Source organism: Zea mays, chromosome 3, assembly GCF_902167145.1.
Source record: "Zea mays cultivar B73 chromosome 3, Zm-B73-REFERENCE-NAM-5.0, whole genome shotgun sequence".
In the NCBI taxonomy this organism is placed as follows: Eukaryota; Viridiplantae; Streptophyta; class Magnoliopsida; order Poales; family Poaceae; genus Zea; species Zea mays.
Window position 1 is genome coordinate 223,518,020 of NC_050098.1, and position 14,318 is coordinate 223,532,337.

Consider the following 14,318-nt stretch of genomic DNA (forward strand, 5'->3'; position numbering starts at 1 on the left):
AGTCATCCCTGTATGAGTAATCATAATTACGTCTGATCGCCTTAAGTCGCTGCTGACTTAAGTCGATTGTTTTTGTTAATAGGGCGTAGTGGTCACCCTGAATTGCATAGACATGAGCATGTTGCACCGGCTTAAGTCGCCACTGACTTTAGCCGATTGCTCCATTAGTAGGGCATAGTGGTCACCCCAAGTTAAGTAAGCGTGAGCATGTTGCACCGCCTTAAGTTGTTGCCGACTTAAGTCGATTGCTCCGTTAGTAGGGCATAGTGGTCACCCCGAGTTAAGTAAGCGTGAGCATGTTGCACCGACTTAAGTCGTTGCCGACTTAAGTCGATTGCTCCGTTAGTAGGGCATAGTGGTCACCCCGGGTTAAGTAAGCGTGAGCATGTTGCACCGCCTTAAGTCGTTGCCGACTTAAGTCGATTGCTCCGTTAGTAGGGCATAGTGGTCACCCCGAGTTAAGTAAGCGTGAGCATGTTGCACCGCCTTAAGTCGTTGTCGACTTAAGTCGATTGCTCCGTTAGTAGGGCATAGTGGTCACCCCGAGTTAAGTAAGAATGCAAGTCAATCGTAAACAATCTGAGTATTTTTGAAACCTCTTTTTTATTGATGACATATTCCCACTTTACAGAGTACATCGTCGTCCCGGCAGTTTTTGAAATACAACTAGGGATAAAACTTTCTGAGGTGTTCTATGTTCCAGGAGTTCCCGACTTCTGTGCCATCCATCTGAGTGAGACGATACGATCCGGGCCGAGTGACTTCTGCTACCATGAAGGGTCCTTCCCATAAGGGCGATAACTTGTGTCGTCCCTCCCCCGTTAGAATTCGGCGGAGGACGAGATCTCCTACTGAGAAGGATCGTTGTCGCACAGCCTTGTCGTGATAGCGCCTTAGAGTCTGCTGGTACCGTGTTGATTGGATTACCGCATTTAGCCGTTCTTCTTCAAGTACATCAATGTCCTCCAGCCTGGTGGCCTCAGCTTCTGCTATGTTTTCGAAGATCAACCTTGGCGCCCCAAACTTGAGATCGGCGGGTAGCACTGCCTCCGACCCATAGACCATGAAGAAAGGAGTGTTTCCATGCAGGGCTCGGCTAGGTTGGGTTCTTAGGCTCCAAACGACATAAGGCAATTCCCTTATCCACTTTCCTGCGATTTTTTCATTCTTATCGAAGACCTTTTTCCTGAGTGCCTCCAATATCATCCCGTTGGCTCGCTCAACCTGCCCGTTGGCTCTTAGATGTGCTACAGATGCATACTTGATCTGAATGCTCTTTTGCTCGCAGAAGTCGAAGAATTCTGAACTTGTGAAGTTGGATCTTAAGTCAGTTATGATGTTGTTTGGTATCCCGAATCTGAATATTATGTCCTGTATGAATTCCACGGCCTTAGCAGAGGTTAAAGAAGCAATGGGCTTGAACTCTATCCATTTAGTGAATTTGTCGATCGCTACCAATACATGAGTGTATCCCCCCTGAGCTTTCTTGAAAGGTCTGATCATATCCAGTCCCCAGCATGCGAAAGGCCAAGTTACTGGTATGGTCTGCAGTTGCTGTGCTGGCAGGTGTTGTTGCTTTGACAAGTATTGGCAAGCTTCGCACCTCTGAACTAACTCGGCTGCATCGTTCTTTGCTGTTGGCCAATAGAATCCTGACCTGAAGACCTTCCCGACTAGTGTTCTGGAGGCTGCATGTATTCCACATTGCCCAGCATGGACCTCCTCCAGAAGTTGCTTCCCAGTGGACGGGAGGATGCACTTCATGAGGACGCCTGACGCACCCCTTCTATACAATGTCTCCCCAATGAGTGTGTAGTGAGCCGACTGTCTGGCAATGCGCTCGGCCGAGTTCTTGTCATCTGGTTCTTCTTCATTCTTTATATACTTGATGATTGGCCTTCTCCAGTCATCAGAGTCTGACTCGGGTTGATCTATAATGTTGCACTCTTCTGTTTGATCCATTGAGATACTCGGCTGCAGTATTTCTTGCACAAAGACTCCGGGTGGGACCTGAGCTCGACTGGATCCTAGCTTGGACAGTACATCGGCTGCCGTGTTCCGATCTCTTTCTACGTGATGAAATTCCAGACCCTCAAATTTATCTTCCAGCTTTCGGATGGCAGCGCAGTATTTTCCCATTGAATCGCTTGAACAATCCCACTCCTTGTTTATCTGGCTGATGACCACCAGAGAGTCTCCGTATACCATCAATCTCTGGACGCCCAATGAGATGGCGATGTTCAATCCATGGATCAGAGCTTCATACTCGGCTGCATTGTTGGAGGCCGGAAATAGCAGCTGGAGGGCATATTTGAGGTGCTCGCCTCCAGGTGCGGTGAAGAGAATTCCTGCTCCTGCTCCCTGCAACTTCAGCGAGCCATCAAAATACATTCGCCACACTTCTGCAGTCTCTGGGTTATCTGGTACTTGCTGTTCAGTCCACTCTGATACGAAATCAACCAGTGCTTGAGTTTTGATGGCAGTGCGAGGTCGGAGCTCGATGTCATGAGATCCCAATTCACAAGCTCATTTGGCTATCCGGCCAATGGCCTCCTTGTTGTGAAGAATATCCCCTATTGGAAAACCGGTGACTACTATGACTTTGTGGTCATCAAAGTACTGACGTAGCTTGCGGGCAGTTAGAAGTACTGCGTATAATAGCTTCTGAACTTGAGGATACTTTTTCTTTGAGGGGCCTAGAACTTCACTGATGAAGTAAACAGGATGTTGCACTGGGTAGGCATGTCCTTCTTCTACTCGCTCGACTACCAACGTGGTGCTTACCACGTGAGTCGTACAAGAGATATACAGTAGCAGATCTTCAGCTGGTTGAGCTGACGTAGCTCGTCGGGGTGGCTTCAGTACTGGTGGTGTTGTCAAGAATTTCTTCAGCGCATCTAGAGCTTCCTGTGCTTCTGAAGTCCACTGAAACTTATCCACCTTCTTGAGTAGCTTGTAAAACGACAAACCTTTTTCCCCCAGCCTGGATATAAATCTGCTCAGAGCTGCCATACATCCAGTAAGTCGCTGAACCTTCTTTTGTGATCGAGGTGCTTCCATCTTCATGATAGCTTCAATCTTATCCGGATTAGCCTCAATTCCTCGGTGGCTGACGATAAACCCGAGTAACTTTCCCGCCGGTACCCCGAAAACACATTTTTCAGGATTAAGCTTCCATCTATATCGTCTCAGACTGTTGAAAACCAGCTGTAAGTCTTCGATGAAGTTTTCCGAATTCTCCGTTTTGATTACCACATCATCTACGTAGGCCTCCACACGCTTGCCCCAGTGATCGGCTAAGCACATTTGGATGGCTCTCTAATAAGTCGCTCCAGCGTTTTTGAGGCCGAACGGCATGGAGGTATAACAGAAAGCGCCAAACGGAGTGATGAACGCCGTTTTTTCCTCGTCTTCCTTCGCCAAACTAATCTGGTGGTATCCGGAATAGCAATCCAAGAAAGACAGCATAGAACATCCAGCAGTGGAGTCTACCACCTGATCTATCCTCGGGAGCCCGAAGGGATCCTTCGGACAGTGTTTGTTGAGATCGGTATAGTCGACGCACATGCGCCAATCCACTTTATTCTTTTTTAGTACAAGAACAGGGTTGGCTAACCACTCGGGGTGTAACACTTCTCTAATAAATCCGGCCGCGACCAAGCGAGCTAACTCGGCGCGAATGGCCTCTCTCTTGTCGGGCGTGAAACGACGTAGCTTTTGCCGAATCGGCCTTGCCTGGGGATAGACCTTCAGTTTGTGCTCGGCCAGTTCTCTTGGGACTCCCGGCATATCCGCAGGTTGCCATGCGAATACATCTCGGTTATCTTGCAGAAACTGGACGAGCGCGCTTTCCTATTTGTCGTCCAAGCTGGAGCTGATGATGGCAGTCTTGCGTTCATCAGCGAACCCCAGATTGATCCTCTTGGTTTCTTCAGTCGGCCGCATAGAAGTCGCGGCCTGAGCTTCGTTTGCCGGTACTGCAAGGTCCTCTTCAGGCTTAGAGTTCGCCAGTGTCGAAGAAACTGCCGACGGCTTGGTGGTGAGGGCTGCTTGGATGGCCACTCGGAAACACTCTGCGGCGCCTTGGAAGTCGGCGCACACAGTTATGATTCCTTGCGGCCCTGGCATCTTCAGTATCATATACGTGTAATGAGGGATGGCCATGAATTTGGCCAGTCCCGGCCTCCCGATGATGGTGTTGTACCCGCAGTCGAAGTTCGCCACTTCGAACCTTAGGAACTCGGTTCTGTAGTCCTCCGGAGTTCCGAAGGTGACTGGCATGTAGATGTGGCCCAGCGGGTATTCCCCTTCCGTCGGCACGATGCCGAAGAAAGGAGTGTCCGACTCGTGGAGCTCTTTGAGGTGAACTCCCAAGCCTTGGAGTGTCCGGGGGAAGGTGACGTTGATGCTGCTCCCCCCGTCCACTAGCACCTTCTTTACCCGGCTCTCTCGGATCACCGGATCGACTAGGAGCGGGTATTTGCCTGGATGGTTGAAGTTGAGCCATTGATCCTCCCGAGTGAAAGTGATCGGGTGTTCCGACCACCGGTATGGGGCGGGAGGACCGGTGGTCGCCACCAGTATCTGGCGGTCGTTGAGCTTTTGTTGTCTTTTGTTCTCCTGCGACCCATGTCCGCCAAAGATGACGTTGACCTCCCTGTCGACGCGTGGGAAAGCTCCTCCTCCTCCCTCCTCCTGCTGATGGGGTTGTCGTGGTTCATCTGGTCCTCCCCTCGGTGGAGGAGGAGGTAGAGGTTGGAAGGGTCGGCCGTGTCCGACGGAATGCTTGAAGTCCCGGCAGTTACGAAGAGTGTGGCGCATGTCCTTGTGGTACGGGCACTGGGCGTCGAGGATGTCGTCCAGCGTGCGTTCGCCTCCACGAGGTCCTCCTCGGGCGCGAGAGGCAGGTGGTCCGGCGGCGTGTACTTCTTCGCGAGGCCTCTTCTCCCATCGTTTGTCGGGTTGCTGGTTTGCGTCGCGTCGTGGTGCTGCCGGTGCGGGCTTTGCTCCTCCGATGAGGTCCTGGGCCCGCTCGTCGGCGGTGATGTAGAGGTCGGCTTCCCGGAACAGCTCCTCGGAGGTAGTCGGCGCCTTCTGTAGTATGGCTCGGACGAAAGCCGAGTCGTTGGATCCTCTGTAGAAGTCCTTAATCACGGCCGCCTCCGTGACCTCGGGGATACGATTTCTCATGGTCTGGAACCTTTTGAGGTACGACCGGAGAGTCTCGTCCCCCCGACGCTTGATGGATTTGAGGTCCCACGGTTGCGCTGGTTTGTCGGAGAGGGACTGGAAGTTGGCGGTGAAGCGTCGACTGAAGTCGCCCCAATCGTCGATGCAGTGTCGGGGTAGATGTTGCAGCCATTGCAGCGCGTCTTGCCCAAGGACAATGGGTAAATACGCGGTCATCACGTCTTCGGACGCCCCGGCAGCTTGGGCAGCGGTGGTGTAGACGGCTAGCCAACCCCCTGGATCTTGCTTAGGTTCATATTTGTCGACATTGGATACCTTGAAGTTGGGAGGCCATTGGATGGCCCTAAGGCGCGGAGTAAGAGCAGACACTCCGCACGTGTCCTCCTGTCGTCGGGGATGATGTTTGTCCCGGGGAGGGGAGTAGTGGTTGTGGTTCCTCGACCGCCCCCGGGTGGTACCGCCAGTTGAGGCCGTTGCCGACTCAGTTCTGGTGGCCTGGCTCTGAGCTGGGATGCCATGATCCCTGTCGTACTCCTCCCGACGGCGGATCTCGTTCTCATGCTGCCGTTCGCGCGAAGCATTGATGGAGCTTCACGCGTCTCGACGACTGTTGATGGCGTGTCGTAGATCGTTCGGCGGGTGAGCAAGCGGTAGAAGATGGTTGGCCGCCTGGGTGAACAGTCGTCGGTAGCCCTCAGCGTCGGGAGTCCGAGGGAGTCCATCAGCTATCCGAGCTAGTACCCCTCCGACTTCGCTCGGCGTGTTCATAGCTCGGGCGAAGTCGGGATTCAGGTTGCGCCCGAAGAATGGATTCTCCCGGCGTTGCCTTGCATCTTGCTCGGCTTGCTCCTGAGCCCGGCGGCGATCACGTCGTCGGGAGTTCCTTCGTTCTCTAAAGACGCGTTCTTCCAGAGTTTCTCCTATCTCCGAGACCTCGTCTCGCGAGACAGGCTGCTCCGGATCCCGTTCTCCGGCCGCGTGATGTCGTCGAATGTTCCTGCGCCGGTACCTCCGTCGGCGGGATTCTCGTTGAGGTGGTTCTTCTCCGGGTGCAGTCGGCTCATCGTCGGAGACGGTAGGCGACTCCACTCTCCCGATGAAGAGGACGTTGGGGTAGAATGGTGCTACTGTCGTGGCGACCTTATTTCCGTTCTCCTTTGAGGGCGGAGGAACGGAAAGAACAACTTGCTTCCCCTTGGTCTCCTTCTTCCTCGCGATCTGTGTCCATTCTTTTGTCGGAGAAGTAGACAGTGGAGTTCTCCGGGTCAGCGAGCCCTCGGCCCCCGACTTTCCGGAGACGATCTTTTTCCGGAGAGCTGGAGGTTGCGCTTCTCTGGCATTTTCGGAGTTCGTTGGAGGAGACTTCTTTTCCGGCGGATCCACAATGCGGTGTAGAGTTCCCTCTTCATCCGCTACGGATGAGATTGTTCCGAAGCAGAATACGGATCCGGGACGCAGGGTGATCTTGCTGTAGAAGGTGACGGCCATTGAGCTAGCTTGGATCGTCGACACACCCCCTACCTGGCGCGCCAGCTGTCGGTGTTTTGGGTCCGACCGCACACCCGGGGTTGCCCCTCAAGGTGTTTTTAGGAGTAGGACGGTGTCGACAACTGTAGCAAAATGGTTCGTGCCGATTGCACGAGGGACAGTGGTCAAGGTTTACAGGTTCGGGCCGCTTAGAGATGCGTAACACCCTACGTCCTGGTGAGTATGCTTGGTGAGTGAGGTTACAAGAGAGCTCTCTGAATTGAGAATGCAGAGGGTTGATGTGGTGGCTAAGTAATAGGGCCGATCGTTCTGAAGGGTTGCCCCCTAGGCCTTATATACTCGACCGTGGGGCAATACATGTGGATATGATAACAACGAGTAGCTAAAAGATAGTGAACTGCTTGAGTTTATCTCCATGTAATTCTGCCGACTTATCCTCGCATGGCTCCGTTGCATGGGGGCTCCAGCGCGGGAAAGTCGGATCTCTGTTGCGGTCACTCGCTCGACGTTGTGGGACGTCCGGGTTTGCACCAATCCGGCCTCATGTCGCTCTGCTTTGCTGGTTGTCTCTCCCCAGGCCCACGAAAGAATGACCTTCCGATTTACTGGGCCCTTGGGCCTTTCGTGAGGTCTTTTACTCTTTTAGTGGACCCGGGGATATATATCCCCCACATTATTTTTATCATAAATTCGTGTGCATGCAGTTGGTAACAGATTTTTACGCAGTATACCGAATTGCATAATTATCTACACAAGGTAGCATATTTAGTAGCAATATATATCATAAAATGGTTCTTACGAGTCTATTTGCATGGCTGTTGCAGCGATCCTAAATTTATGAAGGAAATAAAACATTTAAAAATAGAAACCACCACACATATCTTTCCTAAATTTATGTGCATGCAAGGGAACGTGTTTAACTCATGCATGCATTCCTTTTTTTGCGCGCACAGACGTGGGCGCGGGTGGTGCAACCGACAGCCTGGTCCATTATATATATATGTCTGACTTCTCCTCGCTAAACATGTTTCGAATCACAAAACGGTTTTCCCAGATTCATTCCCCATCTCCCGGAATTGCTCGCCGAAGTTCGGAGCAGTTCCAACTCCGACGAGCAATTACATCCATTTCGTGCGTCGTCGGCGTAATCCGATGGTACCACTGCTTTCGTCTCGTTGAGGGCTTTGTCTCAGTGCATCCGATTCGTCGATCGGAACTCCAAATCTCCATCAATCGACGGATTTCTCGTCGGTTTCAGTGAGGGTCTTCTTCCCCGGTGAGCAACCTCTGTTGTTGTCATTATGTTCTTCGTTTTCTTCTCCCCCGCTCAGCCCCTCTTTCTCCCCCCTCCCCCTCTCTCTACCCTGGCGGCGGCGGCCGCTCTGTCTCCCCTGCCCGGCGACCGGAGGCCATGGAGGCCCTCCCCCTGCGGCTTGTGCCCGTGCGCCCGACGGCGGGCCCTCACCGAGCCCATGGCGGTTCCCTGCGTGGAAAGGAAGGTAGAGGCAGGAAGAAGAGGTTGTTTTGTGAAAAACTATGTACGAAGGTAAAACTGTGCTGATGAATTTAATTTAATTTAAAATAGTCATAGTTTTTGCGTTTTAAATATGATTCAAGATGTTTAGGTTGCGTTAGATTCGTATTAAAATTGTCTACATGTTAGAAGTATTATTCTCTGTTGTCACATATTTTATTTAATTTATTTAAACGTTTGTTTGAACGATGGCTGTTAAAACGACGTTTCAATTTAAATCTAATTTAGGAGTTTGATTTGCGTATTTATAATTAGGCACCAACATGGTTAACCTGAACTGAAATATTCTTTATTAATAATTGGTTAGTTTAATCATGCAATCTATTTATTAGTTTTCGTGTATCGTGTTGGCTCGCGCGCTGTATATGTGTTGTGCGCGTGCGGCCGTGCTGTTTCACACATTACGTATTTCATCTCGCACCGCTAATTTATCTCGCTTAGAGTCACTAATGTTATTTAAATTACTCATTTAACTAAAAGTTGTTAGCGTTATAAACTAATTAAAGCTAGGCGATAGCTCTAGTTGCATTAAATAAATGTCGAATAATGCAAGTAGGTCGAATTAAATAGTCTAATTAATACTTGTTCAGTGTAAACACGCTAACTTCTCGACCGTAGCCCCGACTATCGCGTTTCTTTTCCTCGCGCGACAGTGGAAGCGAGGTTTATTCCGTGTTGCATGTTTTATATTGTTTTTTATAGTGTAATGTTCTTATGCATGTATATATTTGTTTGCTTGTGCCTATTCGTATTCGCTGCATGTCGCGAATAGAACACGATCCATTTCCGAGCTTTGGTGAACCGACGTTCAAGCTTTGTCGACCAAGTAATCAAGCTCCTCAAGATCTATAAGGTTGAAGATCCTGAGCATCTATTTGGTGAAGGCAAGTGTCCTTTGACTTACTTATGTCTTGTTCACACGATTATTCATTTCACCGTGTTACATAATTGAAAACTAAGGATTGATTAGCTTTCTATTTACCTTGTTCTTGATTACCTTTTGGGTTATTTTGGTTAGCTTTTTGCTAGCGCTCTACTTTAATAAATGAACACGATGAGATATAATTATTATATGATGCTTTACATTCTGATTATGATTATGAGCTTCTGATACTAAAGGAGGCTCGAGCTGTTTCCCGAGTACTTCTCCTTAGGACCTGTTCGTTGGATGACCACCCGGAAAAACAGTGCAGCTATGAGGGTGGTATGGGACATCCTTAGTTGATTAATTAGAAGAACTTGGGATGTAGTTTGCTTCGTCGTCGTGTCGTCAATGGGGTCCGGGCATAGGTACTTGCTCTGCTGAGGCTGGGTGCTGTTGTTGGTCACTCTTCCTATGGGGAGATGTACTATGTTTATCAAACTGGAGAAACCTAACGAGCGACTATGACCTCTGGGGAATCTTCCTAAAAGATACATAGTGAGGCCCTACCAGTTCACCTTGGAAGTGATCAATGGGGAGTCATGATCCTCAGGCAAAAAGGGAATCACGGCTCATGGGTAAAGTGTGCAACCTTTCAGCCAAACGGAACATTTGCTGAGTACGTTGATATGTACTCACCCTTGTTTTCACAAAACACCAGGTTGCCTTTGGCGCAACCTATGCTCAGGTAAAGAAGAAGAAGAAGGCGTTGATGCGGATCTCCAGGAGTTCCAGAACTTCGACGAGTTCGTGGATTAGGCTAGCGACCTCCCCTAGTCAGCTGCCTGTGGTGGGTTTGTATACGTTTCTATTATGTGCACTTTGATATAAATAATGTAAATGACTCTAGTCTATAATATTATTACTTACTATTTATTAGTATTCGAAGCATTGCGCTATGATGAGTCATTTATGTAATCGCTGTGTGCGTGAATTTCTGATCCTGACACGTACATGGTTCGCATTCGGTTTGCCTTCTAAAACCGGTTGTGGCAGCAGCCAAGGGTAGCCAGCTAAGCTACATGTGGATTGTGGCGGTCACAAGCTTCTAGGTCATGTCTACAACGGGCTAACATGGACATTGAAAATAAAAAGGGCCTTAAGTCATTTATATATTAGTTTTGGTGTTTGATGACCATCGCAACTTATTGGACTGACTAGTTTGTTTAGTGTTTGGTCATAGGATCAAGAGATTAAATTTAGAAGAGCAAATATAAAGATACAACTCAAACTTAGAGAATAAGAGACCCGATCCTTTGTGGACTCCTTAACAGAGACTTATGTTTCTCTGTGGAACCAAACTCCGATAAACAAATTATTGTGTCTCGTGTGCTTTTGCTTCGCCATTTATTTTGCTCCTTCCTCTCTAAGTTCTACTTGCTCTAATATTCATCTACATTCCATATTGTTGCTAAAATTCATTTTCGCACTCACATTTGTTAGTAACGATAACAAGTTCTGAACTTAGACTTTATCCCGGGCTAATTCCTCTTGTTCTAACACTTAAAGTTATAATTCTCGGATCAAGTTTTGTTGTTTGAGTTAAAATTTTAGGTTTTTCTTATTCATCCCTCCTCTAGGCGACTTTCAAACATCACGGTGGCTAGATCCAAATGTAATTGATTGAGTTGGGCTAGGTGTAACCATGGTATGGCTGTGGCTGACTAACATGGGCTAGATGTGGCCAATACATGGATATGGTGGATGGAAGAACCTTCCTTCTGTGGAAGGATGTTTGGAACAACTGTCACATGTCTACTGAGTTTCCCATACTTTTTTTCCTACGCCCAAAATCAGAGCCGCACTCTTCAATAATATCTTGCAAATCCAGATGTTCATGAAGTGTTTCGCACACCTCTCTCGGTGGAGGCAATTGAAGAATATATCATGTTTTAGAATAAAGTTTAGCCAATGTCGGGGGCAATAATTAGGGACACCCCAATTATCCCCCTAACAAACGCACTCAGATAAATAAGGACTAAACTCCTGAGGGGTGACAACCGAGCCACCTATAAAAATCGAGACATCTCCGGCCCGAGAGTCTCCCACCTCAAGTAGAGCTCTGCCTCGTCCGAGGTCGTCGCCGCTCACCCCACCTCGACTGAGGTCACCGTCGCTCAGTCTGTCCAAGCCAGCCTCAGGCAGATAAGACAAGGCGCCCGAAAACAGGCAGGGGACATGCACATTTAACGCATGTGCCCACCCACGCTGTGGCAGCGGAGCAAAGTGATGGACAAGACAACGATCACATCTGGCACAACAACATGATTACGTCTACACAACAGTGCGCGCACGCCGCCTGACACCCTCCGATGGGACGCCAAATACGACAAGCCGAGCGGACTGGCCTTCGGGTGCAACCTCTCCACCTCGCCCGAAGCAGGATCTAGCCCGCGGGCACAACCTCTCCGCCTCGCCCAACACGGGGTCCAGCCTTCGGGCAATTTCCCCGCTTCATCCGACGTCAAGTTCGGTCCTCGAGCGAATTCTCCGCCTCGCCCGAGCTCAGCCTCGGCCACCAACTATGCCATGAATCCCGTAGACGGTCACTCCACCCAGCTGTAGCGCACGTCAAGGGACGACTCGGCTAACACCTAGGGAAGACTTCCGCCTCAACCAAGCAGGGGCTCTGATCTCGACGAGTGCAATAGGGAATCTCGACGTCATCACGCGCTAGGACGATGACACACCCTATAAGCAACCTTTTGTCCCATACCCCGACGCTGTTACAACAACTACAACATGGGCAACCTCTCCCTCGGGCGTACGGACAACCTCTCGATCTCTGCCTCGGCTCCCTACGGGAAATCAGCAGGCACGAATCAACAACACAGTTCACCGTCACGTCAACTTGTAGACGCCAGGGCATCTCACCTCCTCATGCAACACTCGGCTTCACTACGGACACTCCCCTTCGTGTATAAATAAGGTAGTGGTCCTTCCAAGGGAGGGGATCAACATATACACAGACGAACGCTCACTCCTTCACTTTGTCTCAGTTATTGGCACTTGCCTCAATCATCTCTAGGGACTTGGGGACTTCCCCTCTCCCGCTGTGCTTGTAAACCCCTACTACAGGCACCACAGTGCGAGTAATATAAGTCTCATCCCCTCTGCTAAAAGTAGGGCCTTGTGTTGCCCGAACCAGGATAACTGCTTGTGTCTCCTCGCACACCATCTAGATTCGGCCACGCAACATATTTACTAGTTGGTTAAGTACCCATGGTCCAAACACCGACAACCAATTTCCAGCAAGATGAATGAGAATGATGTCTGGTTGATTGGGGAGGGGGAAATGACTCTTTTCATACTAGGAGATTCTACAAATATAGTTTTCAAGGCATTACCCCCACCCCTTTTCAAATGGATATGGAAATCCAAGGTGTGCAATAAAATCAAAATTTTCATTTGGTTGTTCAGGGACAGGCTCAACTCAAGAAATATGCTTAAGAGAATAAGCTATCCGGTGGAGGGAGGTGACTATTGATGTGTCATGCGCCATCTTTAGTGTGAATAAACAACTTATCATCTTTCCTTTCAGTGTCCTTTCAACAAAGTCTGCAGGGATTTCCTCGGGATCAGTTGGAATCACTTGGAGAGCTCCTTTCAGATGTTGCATGTCGCCCATGATTCATTTGGCTCTGCTTTCTGCATGGAAGTTTTCTATGTGGCTGTTTGGGAGATCTGGAAGGGAAGAAATGGGACAATTTTCAGAGGAGATGTTCCATCTTTCAACTATTGGAGGGAAAACTTTTTGAGCTCTCTTAAGCTAAATATGCTTAGAATGAACCACCTTTCTTCTGTCATTGTACATTCTTGGCTTTCTACTCTCTAGACTACTTGTATCATAACCCCCCTCCCACCCTTTTTCTTCTTTGTTATATGTGTACAATTCTCTTTTTGGTAATAAATCTCTGTTGTAGGAGTTTCCCCGTCAAAAACATGGATATGGTTAGGTGACACAAGCTACGGTGACCATGGCACAACTACAATATGCGAGGTTGTTGCTGGCGGTTCTAATGCCAATTGGATTTTACTCCATAAGTGCACAAAGACCGATTATAGCCATTCACCGTGAGTATTTCAGGTATCATATTTTCTACAGTGAAGCTTATAGGCTAGAGGCAAACTAACCAACTGAAACTTAAATTGAACTGTAAAGTTGGTAAATATACTCACTAGTAATTAAACGAGGGTGAATGTAATTCAAACTAGGTGTATGCAGAAGAAATAGAAAGGGACCATATGGTTGCCTAGGCGGACAACTAGGCGCAAAGAGCCAAAATTATACCTTTACTATGCTGTAAAGGATTATTCGTGATTTGCTTATTGATGATCAATTACAAGAAAGAACTTGCTTCGAGCGAAATTCCGTAGATTTCAAGGTTCCTAGGGGCGGATAGGTGGAACACCGAAGGGAAGCCAGCTATCAATTACATGCCTATTTGACAACGAGGTCGTGATACATAGACCACACTCTCAGTGTCACACATAGGGGCTACCAACCATAGCTGCATGGATAGGATGATACATTATGACAGTGTTCAAGTGGAGCTTAAACATTGAAACTCCTCCTGGATCAGAGGGTCAGAGGTAACTAGCATAGTAACCATGACTAGGTGTGGCTTATAACATCAACAAGCCAGATAAGACTTGATAATCAACAATCTAACACAATGCTAAGCCTTAGTTAAAGTGCTCCTATACTACCTCAACAATAACCAAGAAATAAAGGTAAAATAAAGTAATATTTGAATGTAATACTTAAAGTAAAACAAAGGTAGTGCTCACACTAGAACACAAGATAACTAGATTTCATTTAATAGTCATTGGTAAAAAAAAAAGATATATCTAAAGACCCCAAGAGAAATTTAGAACTTCCGAGACAAAGCTCGGACTCAACTCTAACTTCTAAGAACTATCTACACTACCTGGAAAGTAGGAATTGAAAAACATAGGAATAGAAAAAAATGTAGGAACAATATAGGAATGCATGTGTAAAACAGAGGAATGAAAAAATAATTTTGAGTGGAAGGTTGTTTAGTTGGGGCAAAGGATTGGAAAAAAAAGATATGACTGGATGCTTGTTTTCATGCATTTTGCATACGAAACAATGACAAATGATTCTTTCCTCTAAATTTCCTAAGGCTCAACCCTACAAACCAAAGGATGCTACAATAGTAA